The sequence below is a fragment of the Heterocephalus glaber genome, unplaced genomic scaffold (genome assembly GCF_053883595.1).
Source record: "Heterocephalus glaber isolate CG9 unplaced genomic scaffold, H.glaber_assembly_v1.0 deba00001608, whole genome shotgun sequence".
NCBI classification, from domain to species: Eukaryota; Metazoa; Chordata; class Mammalia; order Rodentia; family Bathyergidae; genus Heterocephalus; species Heterocephalus glaber.
In genome coordinates, this window is record NW_028258379.1 from 28,194,322 (window position 1) to 28,210,873 (window position 16,552).

Below are 16,552 nucleotides of genomic sequence, written 5' to 3' on the forward strand. Positions count from 1 at the left end.
TTGAACTGGATGGTGTCACTTCTTGACCAATCAATCCTCCCATCTACCTGTCCCATTGCACATAAACTACAACCCCAGTGCTTACATTGGCCCAGCAGAACCTGTGTAGTCAGCCCTTGATGTCTCTCTAATCTCACTCCTCACTGTTTGCCTGACCCCCATGACTCTAATCCCATTCCAGCCACTCTGGCTTCTGCAGCATTCCAAGCCCACCTCAGGGCCTTTGCACTTCATTACTACAGTACAAATCTTTTGGTGGACATAGCATATCTTTCCTCAGATATCCACATGGCTCACTCTTTCAGTGGCTTGAGATGATAAGCCAAATATCTGCGAGGACTTTCTGGATCTTTCTTTATGAGCATTGCAACTCTTGATGTTCTTTTCCGTTTTTCTTTCTTTAGTGTTTTTTCCTGTCACACCCGAAATTACATGTTTGTTGCTCATTGTTCTTTCTGCTGTTTTCTGCTTGAAAACAGTCAGAATGAGGGCAGAACTCCTGAAGTGGAGACTGTTGGGTACCCCAGAGCAGGTGCACAGCCAGTACTTCTTAAAAATATTAATGTCCTCCTCTATCACCGTTAATTCGCCCTACACACTCTACCGAGTCTGGGGTATTTACATTCTCCCAACTGGCTAGGCCATTTCACACCTCTGGACTTAAAAATCTTTTAAAAATCAATGAATATATATAAAGTATAAATAATATATATATAACATATAAAGAATATATATAAAGTATATATAAACAATAGAGTATATGTATGGTATATACAGTATATATTCACATTTAAATCAAGGTATAACACTTTTCTAGCATTTCCAAAGGCTCTCTCTAGCTACCTGACAGTCAGTACTAAGGGTAACCACTATTTTGATCTCCATCATCACAGATAGATTTTGCTTGTTTTAAACCTTAATATAAATCCAAACATACAACATGGATTTTTTGATGTCTTAGTTCTTTATTTCAACATTGTATCAAATATTAGTAGTTTATTCTTTATTATTGCTGATTAGTACTCCCTTTTATGACTGTCCACAATTTATTTATTCTATTGGTTTTCATTTGGGTTGTTTCCAATTATTGGTATTCATGAATAAAGCTGTTATGGGTGCTGTTTTACAAATCTTTTGGTGGACATAGCATTCATTTCTGTTGAGTACATACCTAGGAATGATATTGCTGGGTCATAAAATATATATGTTCCAGATTTACTAAGTACTGCCGAAATGTTTCCAAATTGGTTACTCCAATTTGCAATCCCACCAGTAACAAATTTCAGTTCTTCCACATCCTAGCCCATATTTGGTGCTGTCAATCTCAAATATTACCCATTTAAAAGTATGCAGTTATCTCATTGTAGTGATGGTATCTCAATGAGATTTTGGTTTACATTTCTGTGATGATGAATGAAGCTGAGCACCTTTTCACATATTGATTGGGTATTTTAATATTCTTTTTGGTACAGTGTCTGTTCACATCTTTTGCCCATTTTTTCCTGTTTCTTATTGATCTATATCTGGATACAACTCCTTTGTTGATATGTATCTTTTCCAGGCAATATCTTATCTTCTTCATGGTTCACATGTTTTTTTGTCTTTGCATAAGTTTTTAATCTTAATTCAATTCAATTTATCCATTTTTAACAGTTGATGTTTTTGTTCTATAATGAGTCTTTGCTTGCTACAAGGCCATAGACATTTTCCTTTTTCTGAATATTTCATTGCTTTTAGTTTTTCACTAACTTCTATAATCTATAATGAATTAATTTTGTACATGGTGGGAGGTAGGGATCAAGGTTCATTTTTTCCACTGTGGAGATCCCAGGATTATGGAAAAAGTCGCCCCTTCCCTACTGAATTGTTGTGGGGCTTTTGTTGTTGACCAGATGTCCGTGTATGTGACCCCTCTGTGCTTTCACTAAATGTTCTTCCAGTTGTCTACACACCTTCCTTGCCCTTCCTATTGTTTGTGCGCTTCTTGTAACTAGCATCATGACTCTGAAGCTCTTCCTGAGCTCCACCACACATCCTGCTGGGATGCAGTCTTTAATGCCCTTGCTGGGTACTCCCCCATATGCCTATTGCTATGGTAACCTGTGTTGTGACCACTTGGCCTATGTGTTTATCTTTGCTCTAAAACCAGATGTAGCTTGAGGGCAGGGTCTGGGCTATATTCATCTTCATGGCTGATGCTAAACATTGTGCTTAATGCAGACCATCAGTAAGTTTACTGAATGAATAAAATTGAGAACATCTGAATAACTAAACAAGGTCAAATTACCTCCAGCATAACTTTAGAAATAATCTCCTCTGAGAGTTTTATTCTTTGGTATTCAATGTCCAGTATGTGGTGCAATATAAGAATAACTTGTGAACCAGTCACTCAGGTAATAAAAAGGAAGGCTTATTATGAATGAAGGAGAGAGGAAAGAAACAAAGGGCAAGATGTTCAAACCACAATATTCCTCAGGACATTCAAAAGAAAGTTTAACCAGACATATACAGTTATGTCTTGAGTTCCTTTCCTCAGAATCACAATTTCTAGAGAGGCATTTGTACAATATGTCTGTTAAAATTATGGAATTTGGGATCCGATGTGAGTTCTAATCCACTCTATGCCAATTATGTGACGTAATGTGATCTCAGTTTCTCTCTGGCTCATTGCTATCATCTGTGAAATGGATTGTTGTAAACTTTGTATGAGACAATGTATGTAAAGCACGCACACAGAGATCAACACAGTGAACATTCATCCCATAGATGGTAAAATTCAAGGCCTCATTCATGATCTGCAAGGATCACAAGTTGCAACAAGAATGTTTCCAGAAAGTTTATAAAATTACAAAATGGTCTTTATGGTATAGTCATTTTAACTGCACTGAGGCCAGAGGTGATATTTAATCTATATTTTAGTTTAATGTCAACATAATTACATGCTGAGGGCCCTTTTGCTTTGGTCAGAGACTATTGCATCCCAGCGCTTGTTTTTCTATTTCTCTTTTAGTGGAGAGCTTGCTCCTTCTCTCAAATAAGATTTGTCTGAGCACATGGCCATCTTGCTGGAGGCCACACCTTCCAGCCTTCCCTGTAGCCAGATCTGTCTCTGTGACTGTGTTCTTTCCAATGGTGCTTCCTACACACTTTGTTTTTAATTCTCTCTCCTTGGGCTGAAATGCTGATGTGATTTTCATAGCCACCATTTTAAACTATGAGGATAAGGAAAAAGCCCTGGGATCCTAGGGATATGGCTAAGCAATAAGGATGTGGGTCTCTGAATGACCTAGTGGAGCAGAGCTGCCTCATCCTAGATGGTTATTATGGACAGAAATAAACTGCTATCACTTGAATCATTGTATTTGGAGGGTCTTTTGTTGTAGAAACTTAGCACGTACCTTAATGTATGGCTTATATCAGATGTCCCTCCAAAGCCTCATAGCTCATTGGTGAGCTTTTGGGAGTGAATGGTTCATGGGTGTGTGATACTGGATCATGAGTATGTGATACTGGATTAGTTCCCTGATTGGATTAGCATAGTTCTGGGTGTGGGTGATGGATTTACTGACGAGATCACCCTGGGCATAAGTGGCACCAACAAATAGGCTTGGAGCCTGGATGGAATAAAAAAGGGAAAGAAGAAGAAATACACTGCTTCCTACCTCCCATGCTATGGACTGTTTCTCTTCTGCCATGCTACCCTGCATTGGAGCTAGTGGACTGTGGAGTGAAATTTTGATAAACTGTGAACTAAAATAAACCTTTCCTCCTTTAACTTGTGAGTGTTGGGTATTTTTTCCTAACAATGAGAAATTAAGACACATTACTACTTGGAGAATATTATATCTTTTTTCACCTTTGTGTGTGCTGTTGTCTTCCACCTCTGCTGAAAGATTCTCTCTCTCCTCTTTAACCTAGCTAGTTTTTTCTCTTCCTTCAGATCGCAGCTTAATCTCTCTTCTTCAGGAAGCCCTCCCTAACCTCTTCAGATGGGGTCTCTTACTATTTACTTTTCCAGCACTGTTTTCCTCTTCCAAAGGAGATACCTTTTAACAAGTGGAATTTCACAGTAATTATGTGGGGGGTTTTACTCATGCTTGTCTCCCTCAGTATATGGTGACCCTATGAGAGCAGAGACCACATCTTAGTATACTTGCCATGTGCTGTGTTTTAATCTAAACTGGCCCCCAAAGCCTCATGTGTTTGGAAGGTGATTGGATTATGGGGAGATTATAGCTGTCTTGCTGTTAGGAAGTGGAGTCTGGTCGGAAGAGGTGGGTCATCTGGACATGACCTGGAGAGATTTATCTCTCTTCCTGGCTCATCCCTTGACTGTCTACTACCTGGTTGCCATGAGGTGAGCAGCCTTTTCTCCACTATATCCTTCTGCCATGCTCCCATGCCTTGGAGCCAGCAGACTACAGAATACAGCATAAAATAGGCACTGAAAAGGTGTCATCATTTAATAAAGTACCAGTGCCCCTCCCACCTGATAAGTCATTCTCCTTTTCACTATTCTTTAATAGTCTTTAGAGTGCTGGGTGGGTTAAGTGACCAAGAACCAAAAGTCAAGCAAGGTCACTGTCATGTTATATGTGGAAGGAGATTCCCTTCAGTCCCCTGTCTAATTTCTCATTTTAAATGTCAGCATATCAGTGAGAGGCCAAGACTGGGGTTGACAATGGTGTCTGTTAGCATGTGAAAGGCTAATAAGTCAGAGGATGGAATGAATCTTCACTATTACCACCTGTGGGAGCCCTGAGTCGCTGAATGCAATTTGGAAATTTACTCCCTTGGTGTTATTCTGCCTCCAACTTGCCCAGTTACCAGCCTTTAATCACCCTTTTTCTTAGGCTTACTTTCATTAAAACAAACATCCATGGGACTTAACTATATATGGCTGCCGATCTCTGAGATAAAATATTTCTCTAGAGGCCAAATTTTGGCAGTTGTTTCTGTGAAATCTCATGGTGATTTTTTCCAGAAGGAAATTGTTTTTCCTTGTGTCTTGGCCAACCAGACAGTGATAGCAACTACTGTGGAAGGTCTCATCTCCCTCCTGGGGGTTTTGAAAGGAAGAAGCTGCAGATGCTGAGAGCTGTGAGATAATTTTGCTTACACAAATCATTTTTAGAAGCACGGGGCTTCTGTCTTTCCTATCATCTTCCTGAAAAACCTCATCACACCTCTGCAGAACACATATAAACCAATTCCTTTGCAAGTGTCTTGTCTCAGCATAGATGGGTTATATTTGTGAAAACAGTTTTTATATACTAAAAGGCTTTCTCTACAATGTGCCAGGAAACCATGCCACAATATTGCCAGGAGTGGCTTCTTGAAATTAACTGTGCCCGGGTCACATTAAAAATATTTGAGTCCAGGAATCAGGTTGGTGGTTGCAGCTGGCACCTGCATAGAGCCCATCTTTTGATTATTGCTCAGAAGGAGCCCCTTGGTAAGCTGAAACCCAGAGCGCCTGTATCATCATGATCCTCAAATTGCTTTGGAAGGAAGCTTATGAAAACTCAAATTTCATTTGTGGTTAAACTTTTGCACTGAGACTTTTCCCATTGAAATTCCATAATGCCATGAGAAATACCCAGATTACAGTGTGTGTAACTCAGGGCCAAAAAGTATTTACAGGCTTTAATGAAATCAACAGCCCAAAAAAGACCCCATGACAGTAGAGAGTACAGGTGAAAGATGTAATTGACTGCTTCCTTTGGTTACTGATCTGTGGATTACCTCTATGTCCTCCTTTTGTTCTTCCAGTCTTTCAACATCATTGTAAACAATTCCCTGTGTTAAAGAACTGCCTCTCCAAAATACCTGACACTGTTCATCATTTCCTTTATGACTCATTATATTTTATTTTTTTTATTTTTGCTTAAATTCTTTTATTGGTACATTTTAGGTATACAATACATTTACATTTATCATTTGGGTGCTTGTAGCTGTACATGATGTATCTTGATTCTTATTTTTTCCCCATTATGACTCATTATACTTTATATTTACTCCTGAAGTCATCGAAGATGCATCTGCAAGCACAAAACAGTGTACAACTGGATGAATAAGTAAATACAAATAAATGACAGAATTACTTGAGGACTCACTTCTCCCATCACATTATGCACTACCAGAAAGAAATAAAACCACAGTGCCTATATTTTGTGTTCATACAAACTGGAATGCGGGGTTTGATAATTTGAAAGTGTAAAGAATATCTAAAGTTGGAATTATTCTAGGAAATTTAGGACATATATAGCTGTTGCCACAAGACCAGGCACTAGAAACTGTAACATTCCCAACAAAAAACATTAAATGTGAGTGTGTACAGACCAAAAATTCAAGCTGACCAAGAGCAGGGAGCAGCCCAAATTACAGAATTGCATAGGTGATGAATGTGGTGGATACAGAGGGTACAGTAGAGGGTAAGAGTGAACAGTCAAAAGCAGCTTAATGGCTGGCCCAGGTGGGAGCCTAAAGAATGTCCTTTGGATGAATGGATCCGGATTAGTTGCATATGTTGTTAAAATGAGCTCTACCATGTATAAGACATTTGCAGTTAGTTTATTACTTATTATTCTTATTAAGCCGTTCTCAGATCATTCACCCCAACCCTTCTCTCTCTTAATTTTTTCCTTAGAACTTATCCCTATCTAACATGCATGCAATATTTTTTTGATTAGGGTTATTGTTTTTCCATTAGAATGTAGGATCTTTAAAAGCAGAAATTTGTATCTGTGTGTTGATTACTCGCTGCAGTCACAACAATCTATTTCTCAAATCTTGGACTATGAGGAGTATAATTGGACAAAAGCCCAGATGCCATGCACAGAAATCCATCACTGTGTTCATACCAAGGCTGTGCTTCTTGGGGTTTTGCTCAGCAAGTGATTGAGTATAGCATGGATATTAAGACAGGACTGTTCCTGGGAGAGGCCTGATGGGTAGCTTTAGCTTGAGGATGCCCCAGTGACGTTGCCAAACTCTCAGGTCTGGATATTGAAGGGCCCCCAATACCTCATGTTAGGGACTTGGTCCTGGGGTGGTGCTATTGGGAGGTGTAATAGAACTTTGAGGAGGTGGAGCCTTGTGGGAAGGGCTCAGATCACTGGGGGGGTGTCTTCAGAAGGGACTCTGGGACCTATGGGACCTGCTCTTCCTCTTTGCTTCCTAGCTGAGGAAGTAGTTTTGCTCCACTCTGTGTTCCTACCATGATGTGCTGCCTTGCCACAGGCCCAGAGCAATGGGGCCAACTGATCAGGGACTAGAGCCTCCAGAACCGTGCGTTAAAGTAAAACTCTTCTCTTAATAAGTTGATTTTCTGGAGTATTTCATTATAACAACTGGAAGCTGGCTAATGCACTGTACTTTACATGCTTCCATCTAATCTCCCTTCCTTTCTTTATTAGTCAGAGTTCTCCAGAAAGAGAACCAACAAGATGTGTATGTGCATATACAGAAAGAGAAACTTAAGAGGTTTATTTTAAGGAACTGGCTCATGGGATTGAGGAGGTACAAGTCCAAAATCTGCAGAGTAGCCTGCAGGGTGGAGATCCAGAGAAGATTTACAATCTGAGTCCAAAGGCTGACAGCTGAAAAAATTCTCCCTTGCTTGAGTCTTCCTTCTATTAAGGCCTTCAACTGGTTGGATGTGCCTCCTCTACATTATGGAGAGGAATCATCTCAATCTACTGATTTAAATGATATCATCTTAAAAATATTTTTATGGAAACATTTAAAATCTTTGGCCAAATATGGGGCATTGTGGCCTAGCCACGTTGACACATAAATGAACTGTTACACTAACCTCTCTCCTTCACCTGGTGTCAGACCTGCATCGTAGTCTGCTGTTCTTGCAGCCCTCTCTGAATCCTTCTCCTCATTGTGTCTTTCTAATAAATACCTCGTGTTGCTAATTCTGATGTCATATCTATTTCTCTACAAACCCAGACTAACACATTACTGAATCTTCAGGGCTTACTGTAATAGTACATTCTTAGCAAATATTTGCTAAACAAATTAGTAAATCCCATGATGTGATAGCAATTTGGCTGTAACACTCCATTGATCACTAGTCTGGTATGATTAGTAAGAGGTTGCCCGCCTCCTCCTCTCCTTGGCCTATTGACTCTATTTCCTTGATTTCTCTTTCAGACTCTTAAAACAAAAGAAACTAACTCCCAGCCATGCATGGTAGGACACACCTGTAATCCCAGAACTCAGGGAGGATGAGAGAGGAGGATCACAAGTTGGAGCTCAGCCTCTGAAATTTAGCAATTTGGTGAAATACTGTGTCAAGGTAAAAGATAACAAAAGGATTGGGGATGTAGCTCAGTGGGAAGACCCTGGGATCAATCTCCAGTGCAGGGAGAGAGAGCAGGAAAACAAGAGAGCATCACATGGACATGCACTTGTGCACACAAGAGAGAAGAGAGGAAAGAGAGAGGAGAGAGAGAGGAGAGAGAGAGAGGAAGAGAGAGAGAGAAAAGAGAAAGAGAGAGGAACCCCCCCTTGACAGAAGAGACCCATGCTGGAATCAAGAGTACATGAATGCCTATGCTTCTTTGCCTAAGGTCTTTAAGCTTGTAATGAAGCTTTTTTCCTTTGAAATACCAATATGAGAATATGAACCAGGTTACTTATCGGTTGATGATTCCTGGCTGTAGTGCTATTCAAACAGCGATAGGGTATTGCTAACTGGGTCCACTTGTGTCCCTGATTTATGGGCCGGAGAAAAAGGAGTTTATAAATGTTGAGGGCTAGCCATGGGCAGGGATGGGTTGAAGATGCAAGGTAAAATAATCTCATGTCATGAACTTCTGGGTCACCCTGATCTCTTGGAGAGAAATCAAATTGGATTTGAGTGTACAGGGAAAAAATAACCCCAAAAGAGAAGTCAGAAGAAAGGTAAAAAGAAACTTAAGGAGTTGTTCACTCTTTGGTCTCCATGATAGGTGAGGGTGACGAGTATGTAGACAAGCCTTTTACATGTTTTAGACTTTTTCACCAGTCAAGTAAGCCAAACCTCAGTTTTCCTGTTGCTCAGAGAGGTGGTTTCCTTGAGTCATTATCTACAGGAAAGGAGACTGCAAAGTGCAGGTCTTAGGACAAGTGTTACAGTTAACTGGTCTCCACATGGTCCCCCGCCCCCATTGTATCAACAAGATTCCACATACAGGCCTTTTCATCTGCTACTGGTAAATCATGAACCCTCCCAAGGCAGCCACCTTTCCACCAGATCATCCCTCACCTTTAGAAACCTAGGTGGGTTCTTCCCCACCAGTTCCACAGCCCAACTCAAGCTCTGAATCCTTGCCACTGGAGAGAGGCAAAAACAAAGTATGTTGCTCTTCACAGCCATGACAAGCTGAGGGTGGACTGAGGATGCTTCTCAGAGGTGCAGTTCGAGGTGAGAACAAGTCAGAGAGGTGGAGTTCATTTCTGCTAATGAGGTCCTATCTTTCATGCAAGATGGATATGACCCAAGGAGATGTTAGCCTAAAAGGTAATGAATCACCTCTAGGTTCCGGCTGATTCAAGTATCTATGCCTATGTCTCTCTCTCTCTCTCTCTCTCTCTCTCTCTCTCTCTCTCTCTCTCTCTCTCTCTCCCCCCCCCCTCTCTCCTCCTATCTCTCTACTTATCTCTCTCTCCCTTGTTTACTTGCTTTGAAAAGCAATGTCCTCCAAATTCATTCCAGTTAGCTTGAGCAAGCCAAGAGGAGGAAAGAGCCTTAGAGTTTTGCAGTTCATTGAAAGTTCAAAGCTCTGGACCATTAAGGGGAAGCTGGGTCACATGTGCAGCTGCTCGAGGAGGGAGGTAATCTGAAGGGCATCCCAGGGAGGCAGCTTGCACCTGGCCTTTGGTGCAGACTTCTGGGAAATGTATTGTCTCCATAGAGTAGGGCTGTGCAGAGGCTCAAAAGCCACCAATGCCCAGAAGGAATTCTGAGGACAACAGTCCGAATGGCATCAGTGATTGATGACCTGCCTGGATGACCTCTGATCATAGAGCTTTTGGTTTTGGCTAGATGTAAACCTGTCTGGAAGACTCAAGGATGCTAACACTGGGTACATGTGGAGCTACTCTAAGGCACATGTTTCTGCTGAAGATGTGGCCAGAAAAGAGAGACTTACTATTCTTTACTTTCTGCTGACTTAAAACAGAGACATAGAACTTTGCCTGTAGGAGAGTAGCAGGGCTCCCAATGCCAGCCTGCAGGACATGGTGTCCTTAGAAGGAGAATCAAGCAGGTGCTGCTGGGTGGCTTCAGGGCTCAAATTGTGTGTCATTGTGATTGTCTTTCTGGCAATCCCAGAGGTTAGAGGCATGTACAGACAAGAGAATTAATGGGAACAGAACTCCCAGGTTTGGACAAACAGGCTGTGACTCCTTTGTGGGATCAAAAGAAGGGTGAGGACATGCAGTAGCAGATGACCTACAGAGGAGCCTTGAGGGCCAGGGGCAGAGGGATGCAGGACCAGAGTCAGTACAACCAGAAGAACCCCAGGAACTTCCTTCCTTGGTCAGGTTTGAAGCGAGCTTCCCTTGCAGGGTGGGACGTTCCCTCTGCAAGCTGTGAGACCAAGTCCTGCGAAGAAAAGGATGGGGTATTCACAGGGACAGCTTCCGGGTGTCCCCTTACTCTGTTGTGCTCTATGCAACAAGATGAATGGGAGACATTAGGAAACCTTTCTGAATGAAGCCAAAAAGGCAGACTAACCCTTCAGAAAGAGGCATAGATGGCTGTGTCACGGACAAAGTGAGCTGAGTCCAGCAGATCCTCATTATGTGTTTGACCAGAGGGGAATCCTTGACTGGAATGAACTCTACTATGTATCTCAAAAATTCATATCTTAATGTCCTAATCCCCAGTTCCTCACAATGTGACCTTATTTGGAAACAAGGCTGTTGCAGATAGAATTAGTTAAAATGAAGTCGTACTGGAGTGTGGTAGATCCTTCATCCAGTATGACTGGATCGCGTTAGTGTATTTTCTGTTGCCATAACAAAATACCTGAGATGGGATCATTTATAAAGAGTGGAGGTTTTTTTGGCTCCTGGTTCTGTAGGGTGAGAAGTTAAGAGCATGGTGCCAGGATCTGGTGAGGGCCTTGTGCTGCTTCCTGGCATGATGGGAGCATCACATGGTGAGATAGAGCAAGCATTCTATCTCAGGTCCTGCTTCCTCTACGAAGCCACCAATGTCCCCATCCTCAGGAACCCCACCCTCATCCAATCCCAATTACCCCTCAAAGGTCTTACCTCCAAATACCATTGCCAGGTGACCTTGGGAACTCATTTTCCACCACCTGAACTCTGGGGGACAAACATCGAAACTATAGCACGGACCAAAAGGAAATTTGGACACAGTTACTCCCACTTTCTTGGACTTGGGGTGCAGATGTATATTTTTCTAAGCAAAAACATACTTTCATTGTAATTTTGTCCAGAAAATGTTTATTGTAGACACAGAAGAAAATATGCAAAACACAAAGAAGGAAATAAGTGTCATTCAATATTCCCGCCAATCAGATGGTTTTAAAAATGCAGTTTGTGTTTTGCACATGTATTTTTTACATGAATGGGATTATGCTGTGCATATTTCAACATGATTCTTTTACTTGATGGATGATTGTGAAGGCCTTTTTATGTTGAAGAATATTCTTCTACAATTGGCTTTTGATTGCTATAGAACTTCATTTCTATGGGTGTGCAGTAGTCTCCCTCTGACTCCAGTGTCTCAGCAGTTGCTCTGTTAATAGGCAAGTAATCAGACTGTGAAGTCCTATACAGTTTTACATACATAAACTTATGCATTTTATTTCCAGAGAAAACATTCATGAGTATGTATTCACCAGAGTCTTTGTAGAGCACAGGACTGCTTTTTACAATTGTGCCAGCTGGAGTTCCAGCCTTTTAGGGTGTCATCTTCGTCTCTAGTTTCTGGGTCTTTAATGTGGAATAAGAACTTAAAGACCTTGCCAAGCAATCCTGGTGCAAAATCGTTATAAGTTTTTCCATTCATTTGTAGTTGTCTTACCTACATCTCATTCCACAGCAGTTCTTTGGCACCTTTCCATTTATGAGGTCTTTCCTAGTTATTTAACACAGTTTTCATAGAAATGCTCTTTCTCTGCACTCATGTTACCTCTGTTTTCAGACTATTTAGCTAACAAGCACAACTACCATGGACTACATTGAAAGCAATTCCAATGGACTCTTACTAAATACTCCTCGGCTTATGGGAGCAGGAATATTGAGCACATCAGGTCTCATCTGCCGAGCACACCAGCCCATGGGCAGGGCCACCCCTCTGTCACCAGGTTTTATGTAGAAAAAGGGATCTGTTAGGGATCAAAAAAGCTTTCACTATCCCATGACTGATTCAGCCTGGGGATGGGAGAGTTGGCTCATTTTCTATTATGTATTTTTTTTATTGTGAACAAAGCTCCACTGAAAGTTCTTGTCACTGACTCTTAGATTTAGTATTTCTTACAAATTTCTCCCAGGTAGTCTTCACTTATGACGGTCTGACTTAAGATTATTTTCAACAGTCCAGTGGTGTGAAAGTGATACATATTCAGTAAAAACTGTGCTTTGAATTTTGAGTTTTGATCCTTTTCCAGGTTAGCTATATAGGGTCCAATCCTCTCGCTATGCTGGGTATTGACAGTGAGCCCCCAGTGAGCCACACAATCATAAAGGAACCAACTGACACTCTACAGTGTGCTGTGTTGCTAAGCTACCATGTTTGATAGGTTAGGTGTTTTAAATGGATTTTTGACTCATGCTCTTTTCAACTTATGATGGGGTTATCAGGATGTAACTCCATCATAAATTGATGTAGCAGTAGAGGCACAAGGTCCAGTGGTCTGCATAATTTTAAAACTTGTAAGATTTGCTGAATTGTGCTTCATGTAGTGCCCATCAGCCATAACATGAGTGTTTGCCCACCCTCTTCTCAACTCTGGAAGCAGAAGGAACTGCTTTGTATTTAACTTAGGGAAATTCACCTCTATATGTTCAAAAGTCCCAGCAAACAAACAAATGTACATACATTTTTAGTACAAGCCAAACTTCAATGGCTGCCTCAACTTTGTTAGAAAGACTGTGTGAGACTTACTGGTAGGTATCACAGTGATGAGTCTGTAAAGGTCACTACTAGAAGGTTGTCCTTGTTCCTGTCCCTTTTTGGTTTGGGGGCTCTCTCTGCTACTCAGGTGTCATAGTGGTGAGCCTGCCTAATCTCACAAACCTGCCATCTCCTTTCTGGTGCTGAGCCTACAGGAAGCACCCTGCTACGGCCCCTGTGTGAGAAACGACTACATCAGTAGGCACATCATTTTCTCCTGTTTCTCCTTCCCAATGTTTGGTGAATACTTGCTCCATCTTTTTTCTTTCTGGATACTGGGGATTGATACTTGCTCCATCTTAAGGAAAAGCTCCCTTCTCCCAACATTTGGCTAGATCTTCCTTCACAGCCTCCTACCTAGGACTTCTACTTTTTAGAAACAAAGGCAGGACAATGCTCTTGGGGTGTTGTCACAGCCTTCCTGGGAGAGTCTGATTGCTTAAAGTAGGAGAAGGGCAATGAGGGGAAATAAAGGAAAAACAAAGTTATTATTCAAATGAAGTTCTCCTGTTCCACCTTTCTTGGCTCATAGCAAGCCGCAAATGTGGTCTACTCCTTTAGAACATTTAGTCTTTTCATGGGAGGTCATGGTGTTAATTACATTATCACTTGGAATCTATTATTTTCTATGACCTAAAATAAATTTAGAGTAGCAGGTAAAGCAATCTTTCATTCACATAATAATTACTCATCAAATTATATTATCTACAGACTTTACTGCTTTGAACTTACAATAAAATTAACACAAATTCTTGCTGGTTTTCAATGTTGGATAAGGATGTTGAATGTTTGCTTTAACAAAGTTCTTTTGCTCATCTACTCTGTGCAAGAATCTAGGCTGGACCTGCCTTGGGATACTGAGATCAGAGAACAGTGCCTTTATCCTAAAGAGCACATCAACTGATCTTACTAATTAGATTGAGGAAATTAGATTGAGTTTAAACTATTAAATATTAAAAGATTAAGCTTTGGGAGAAAATTTGCAATTAAAATAATTTTTAAAGCAGGGGATTTAGCTCAGTGGTGTTCAAGTTTGATCCCCAGTATAAAAAAAAAGAAAAACTTTTTAAAGAAAATACACATAACATGACCATTTCACTATCTGTTTCCCCCAATCAGGCAGGCAGCAAAACAGCACCATAGAATATCTTCTGAAAGAAAATCTTTAATATTTTGCTATTTCATCTTCCATCTTCAGCAGCCAGATGAGATGGGTGATATTTCTGAAAGAAAGATGAGACAAATGCTACATCCACCCTTGAAAGCATTCTAACTTGGACGACAGACCATTTGGGGTACATGCTTCTACCTCATTTATTTTGCCCTTGCATGAATATCTTCATGGAATGGAAAGAAAATTTGGGATGTATTTCTAGTCAGGGTGACCTGAGCTCTCATTCTAGCTGCTCTGACTATTGGCTTCTATAATCTTGGATTAAGAACCTAATCCAACACCTGGTAAGAACACCTTTGAGTCCTGCTTCTGCTGAAAACCAGTCCTTACCTCCTCTGTTTTGAAGTTTGGGTTATTGCAATGCTGGGATCTTACCATGCAGATTTATTTGATCCCGACCTGTTTTCTCTTGTCACCTAGGCAGCAGAGAGTATGGCTGCATTGTATCTGTGTCCCCAAGACACAGCCCAGAGCCTGACACATGGTGGATGTGTTAGGAGGCACACCTGCAGCTCACTCTCTGCAGAAGCTGTCACAGCTGGTGGGCAACACTCTCACCAACCCACCTAACTGTAACATGGCCACTTACAGTATCATCCAATATTGTAGAGGTCAAAGTAATGAGAGGTTAATAAGGCATATCCAGACATTAGCCTTAAACCTTTATTCAGGGAGCTCTTCATATTTACCTTCTCTTAACTCACGTATGATGTGATTCTTAATGTTGATTCCAGCACAGTCCCTCCAAAGAGCAGACAGTCTTGACTGGGAATCTACTTGGGCACCAGAGGATTGTGGTAAACAAGAAATTCATTTTGTATTGCCCACTCCTATATGTTATCCATGGCAGAATGGTAGACATTTATAGGCAGAGGCACTTAGCAGTTGGGTTTGTGTGAGGGTGTCTTATGCTTAAGGGTTTAGTTTTACTCTCCGAAGGGTAGGTGTAATCCTTCACATCCCACACACATCCATTCTGTGTTTCCACCAAATCACTCTTTAAGTATTTTGAACCAAAATCTAATCTTTCTGCATTGTACTGAATGGTCCCCACCAACACCAAGATAGGTCCATATCCTAATCCAGAACCTGGAATGTGACCTTATTTGGAAAGCGGATCCTTGAAGATGTAATTAAGGATCTTTACATGAGATCATCCTGGATTTCTTAAGTATACCCTAAATTCAGTAACAGGTATCCTTATAATAGAAAATAAGGAGGGGGGAGAAGACACAGAGGAGAGGGTGATAGACAGATGGAGGCAGAAACTAGAATGATATAGCTACACCAGAAACTGGGAAAGAGAGGACTAAAGGGTCTACAGAGCCTTTGGTGGGAGTGTAGCCCTGCCCCACCTCTGGCCTCTAGAACTGTGAGAGAATATATTTCTGTTGCTTTCAGCCACCAGTGTGTGGTGACTTGGTTATGGCAGCCCCAGGCAATAAATCCACTTTACCATGTCCAGTTTTCTTAGCTTTAAGATGGAAATAACAATATTTTCAACAAGATTTATTGCATGAATTTAAGGGGAAGCTATGTGAGGTGTGGTTAAAAAAATACAGTGTATGTTTAAAAGTTTTAAAATTATTGCAACAAAAGACACATTGCCATGAAGCTCCTGAAAATATTGTTCCTCACCTGAAACACACTTATCCTTTGTTCTTGCCACTTTCTGAAGCAGTTCTGGAATTCCTCTTTCTAGAGTGTCTTTAGTTGTGATGTTGTGGCTGCCTCAGTAGCCCAAATCACTTCAAAACATTTACCTTTCATGGTCATTTTAACTTTGGAGAAGAGCCAAAAGTTTCACAGTCCTGTATGGGATGAATAAAGTAGATGAGAACACACCATAATGTTTTTATAAGCCTGACTTTCCATTGGATGGCATTTGGGAGTGGCATTCACTGTACTTTTGATCACACCTCATAAAGGCATGCAAAAGAACTTCAGAACTGCTTCACAAAGTGGTAAGAAAATGGGACAAGTGCATTAAAAGTGAAGGGGAGTATTTTGAAGCGTATTAATGGTAATGTGTCTTTTACTGTAATGAATTTTTAAAATTTAAATATTCATTGTAAGTCCTGATCATACCGCCATAAGTAGAACTGCCCAGATGAGAGTGTAGTAAGCCCTCAATAAATGGTAGCCAGCAGACTCTGATACCATGCTCTTGGCTTTTGTGGAAGGTCACATGAAGACCTGGACTTGGAGACTTCTGTATGATGCTTCCACGAACC